This window comes from Fringilla coelebs (assembly GCF_963513975.1).
Source record: "Fringilla coelebs genome assembly, chromosome: 29".
In the NCBI taxonomy this organism is placed as follows: domain Eukaryota; kingdom Metazoa; phylum Chordata; class Aves; order Passeriformes; family Fringillidae; genus Fringilla; species Fringilla coelebs.
Genome location: NC_140055.1, coordinates 4135597 through 4140636, shown reverse-complemented (window position 1 = coordinate 4140636; position 5040 = coordinate 4135597).

The following is a 5040-nucleotide window of genomic DNA, read 5'->3' as shown; positions in this document are numbered from 1 at the left end:
CCGGAGTTGACGCTGTCTTGGCTGTGGCGGATTTTTAATTATAATTTGTTATCGATCAAAGAAATCTTTGATAAATTTTTTAAATTGGCTGCGGGTTAGATTATTTATAACAGTCTGAATTTGGTCAAATTCTGCTTATGCAGCAGACACACACAATTGTTTTGAAAACTTTGGGGATGCAATTCAAACTGAGTTCATTTAGATCACTTCAGCTGTGCATTGAGGACATGACTGCATAGGCCAAAAGCCTTGCATGATTCTTCTATCAAAGTGCACATACTCTGCAGAAAGCAATTTCAATGAGTGCCAACCAAGGCTTGACCTGCAGCACCTTACAGGCTGGGATATACCCGAGAGGCCTAAAGGCCTTGCAGCTGTGGCAAACAGATGTTACTCATCTTGTCAAATTTGGCTGATCTGATTTTGTGCACGTGTTTATTAATACCTTCTTCTCTGTCATGTGGGCATCTACTCACACTGGGAAATGGGTGTTGATGAGTTAAGACTGCCTGTGTTACAAGCCGAATAACAATGTTTTGTTATTAATAGTAAAGTTTATAAAAAGAATGTAATGGTAGAAAATGTATAGTATGAGATGTCGTCAACCATTCTGAGCCAATTTTGATTGAGGTTTTGATGGATAGCTGGTAAACCTCTGGAGCTGTGTTTGTTCTCTTTCCTGCAAGGGATCTCTCAGCATCCGCCTCTTCCCTTTAAATGAATAGGGGGAATTGTGGGTATTCTCAGTTCAGTCAAAGAAAGAACAGAGAAGATTTCTCCCAGGCTTAGCCTGGGAATCTTAGACAAAAGCATTCAAACAATTCTTATCTCTCTTTCTCTAAACATTGTTTATAGTTATGGTTCTTCACAGCGTGCCATTCATAGGCATCAATATTGTGAGATGTTTTCTACTTTGAGACCAGTCCAGTCCCACTTAGCATGTGAGACTATAAAGTTCGCTGCTTCTTGCTAAAAAGATTCTTCTTGAGCCTTCTGATCCACCTGAAGACTGGAGTCTTTCCTTCCATCCCTGACTCAACAGCATCAGCGGCCCAGGCCTTGGGGATGATTTGGGTGCTCCTGGGCTCATTCCCGACAAAGGGCAGCGCTCTGGAAGGGATCGGCACATCCCGAAGGAGCAGCCCGGGGCTGCTGGAGCCTGAGTGCTGCGGGCAAGGACAGCGTGAGGGAGCCGGGCCCCGCTCAGCCAGTGCTGCTGGAGGAATGTCTCATCCTGCAGGAGCTCAGCAGCCTCTGCTGGTGCTGTCGGGGCTGTCAGGGTCGAGGCCAGAGGGGCCGGGGGGCAGTGGGTGGAAGGGGCCGGGATGGGAGGACTGGGACCCCACTGGGGAGCCCCGAGCATGGAGGGAGTGAAACGGCAGAGGGGAGACCCCAGGATGGCAGGGGAGCAGAGACCCTGCGGTGGGGTCTGTGGAAAGGAGGGATTTCAGTGGTGGTCCTGGATCATCGGGAAGGAGCCCAGCTGCCATCGCACTGTGAGTGCCGGGATGGTCATGGGGTGTCCGAACCCCGTGCCATCCCCAGCAGCTCAGTGTCCCCACCCGCTGATGCCACCACATCCCCAAGGCCACCAGAGGCCTGATCCTGCCCCGTGCTGCCTCCAAGCTCTTCCCAACCGTTCCAATCCAAATTCCCAAATTCCCGATTCCCAGATTCCCAACGGGAATCTCCGACCTCGTAATCTTCCCTCTTCATATGCTCCAGGTGCTCCAGGAACCTCTGGCCCTCCTAGAATTTCTGCTCAGCCCTCAGCACCCACTGCTCCTGGCACAGCTCTACCTGCTGGAGCACCTCCAGCCTATTGCTGGGAATTTGGGAAGTATTTCGATATTATTTGGGAATTTGGGAATTTGAGAATTTGGGAATGGAAAAGTTGTGGTTCCGGTATTGTGGAGTGTATGGGGTGGTGAAAGGGAAAGGCGGGGAAAGGGAAAGGGGACAGGGGATGGAGGAAAGGGAAAAGGGAAGAGAAGGGGAAAGGGAAGAGAAGGGGGAAAAGGGAAAAGAAAGGGAAAATAAATGAAAAGAAAAAAAAAAGAAAAGGGGAAGGGGAAAGAGAGAAAAAGGAAGGGGGAAAGGAGGGAAAAGGGAAAGGAGGGAAAAGGGGAGAAATGGAGGAAAAAAGAGGAAAAGGGGAAAGAGAAAAGGTGAAAGGGAAAGGCAAAAGAGGGAAGGGGAAATGGAAAAGAAGAGAAAAGCAAGAAAGAAAAAAGAAGGGAAAGGGGGGGAAAGGGTAAGGAAAAAGAGAAAGAGGAAAGGGAAGAGGAAGAAGAGGGAAAAAAGAACAGGGGAAGGAAAAAGAGATAAGGGGAAAGGGATAAGGAAAAAGAAGGGAAAAGTAAAAAGGAAAAGGGAAGAGGAAAAGGGAAAAGGAAAAGAGAAGCATGGATCTGATGAGCTCTTGCTTCCTGCAGCACTCCAGCTCCTCCTCCAGCTGCAGCTCCTTCTCCCACTCGCTGTCCATGAGCTGTGCCAGGTGCTGCTCCTCCACCTGCAGCTCCCCCTGGATCTGCCGCCTTTCCGCCAGCTGCCTGTCAGGGATGGAGCTGCAGCGGGCAGGCAGCAGGAGCTGTGGGACATGGGAATGGAAATAGGAATGGGAAATGGAAATGGGAAATGGCAATGGGGAATGGAAAAGGGAATCTTGGAGCTTCTCCTGCCTGTCCAGGATGGAGCTGCAGCAGGTGGTCAGCAGGAGATGCGGGATGTAGGAATGGAAATGGGGTAAGGGAATTGGAAAAGCAGAAATGGGAAAGGAAAAAGGGAAAAAAGGGGAAAGGGAGGGAAAGTGGGGGAAAGGCAAGGAAAAAGGTAAAAGTTCTGGCTGTACCGAGTTGAGCCATCGCATCTCATCCTCCTAATTCAGCATCATCCCGGCTGCGCCTACCGCAGCTCCTGCCACTCTGTGCTGCGGGCCCGGCTGCGCGCCTCCTGTGGGACAGGGACACTGCTGGGGACACTGCTGGTGACATTCCCGGGCCTCCTGCGGGACAGGGACACTGCTGGGGTCATTCCTGGGAAATTGTGGCTCATGAAATTTGCAGATGCGCACAAAAGCCGCATCCTGGCGGGATTTGAGGATCTGCAGCCAATCCCTGATCTGACGCGGAGCCTGAGCCTCCTCCTGGATCCGCTGAAATTCCTCAGTGCTGATGATGAGCAAGGCTGGGGGTCGATCCCTGGGAATTCTGGGGGACACGGACCAGGATCGGGGACATGGGGACAGCTTCTGGTGTCCCCCGTGTCCCCATATCCCATCTGAATTACCAAATCCCTACACATCCACAAATCCCCTCAGGGTCCCAAATTCCCAAGTCCCCAAATTCCACCTGAGTCCCCAAATCCCACCTGGGTCCCCAAATCCCACCTGGGTCCCCAAATCCTCTCCAAGTCTCCAATTCCCACCTGGGTCCAAATTCCCCCCTGAGAGCCCAAATCCCTTCTGAGTCCCTGAGGGTCTTCAAATCCCTTTTGGGGTCCCCAAATCCCCCTGAGCCTCACACAAGCTCCCAGATCATGTCCTTGGTGAAGATCCGGATGGTTTTGGGTCTGTCCTGGGGCGCGGGCACTGGGCATGGGGCGCTCCTCACATCCCGGAGCTGCATGACGGGGCTGGAGGGGCCTGAAATCTGTGGGAAAAAAAAGGGGTGAGACCCCAAAATCAGCTCAAAATCTTCCCACAAATCCACCCTCCAAATCCCAAAGAAATCATCCCAAAATCTCATGAAAATAAGCACAAAATCTCCTCAAAAGCCCGCACAAAATCACCAACAAAATCCTCCCAAAATCACCCCCAAAATCTCCAAAATCCCTCAGAATCCCCCAAATATCTTCAAAATCACCCTAAAATCCTCCATATAATCCATCAACTTTTGGGTTGAGATTTTGGGGTGAGAGACCCCCAAATGCCCCAAAATTCCTCCCAAATTCCTCCAAAATGGCTCCAGCCTCACCTTCCTTGCCCTCTCCCCCTCTTCCTCTTTGTCCTTGTCCTGGTCTCTGCCCAGCTCTGTGCTCTGCAGTCGCCGCAGCTGCTTCTGTGGGGAAAGGGGACATCGTGGGGACATCGTGGGGTATCCCTGGGGACATTCCGGGGGGACAGCTCCGTGACATCTTGGGGACATTCCCAGGGGACAGCTCCGTGAGATCTTGGGGAAAGCCCGGGGACATCCCGGGGACAGCCCGGGGACATCCCAGGGACATCCTGGGGCATTCCTGGGGTCTTCCTGGGGTTCATTCCCAGGGACATGCCTGTGCATTGCCTGGATCAATAAAATCAGGTTTGGGAAGATTGGGATCCAGAAAATCAAGATCAGGAAAAGTGGGATTGGGAAAATCAGGATTGGGAAAACTGGGATCAGAAAAGCGTGATCAGGGAAAGCAGGGCCAGGAAAATCAGGATCAGGAAAAGCGGGATAAGAAAATTTGGGATGGGTGTTCCAGATTGCAAGGCAAGATGTATTCTATTGCCATCTGTATGGCAGTTGTCTGGTGTCAAGTGGGCAATTCTCCTTATCTCTCTTCCTGAGTCATCATAATCAACAAGGGGCATCTGCTGATAAGAGGCTATTGAATGTCACCACATGACTGATAAGAACTATAACATCCCATTGTGAGATGCTCTGCCCAGAGGGAGGAGCCAAGCATTCCAACCCAGATATAACTGGGAAGATTCTGACACCAGCACAGCTCTTCTCCACTGGACTCCCCAGAGGAACAGCAGCTGCTTCTACTTCCACAGATCTGCAGAGGAGGAATACACCCCTTTTCTACAGGAACCCCCTGCTCCAACAGAACCACACCTGACACTCCAGGAGGACTGCAGCCCTTTTCCAACTGAGCTGCTACCAACACCCTGACCAACAGGGAGTCAGGATGTGTTCTGACTCTGTCAGTGTTGTTCTAGTGTATTGCATTGTTTTATTTTATCTTTTATTTTTTCCCTTCGCTATTAAAGAACTGTTATTTCCTGCTCCCATATTTTTTGCCTGAGAGCCCCTTATTTAAAATTCATACCAA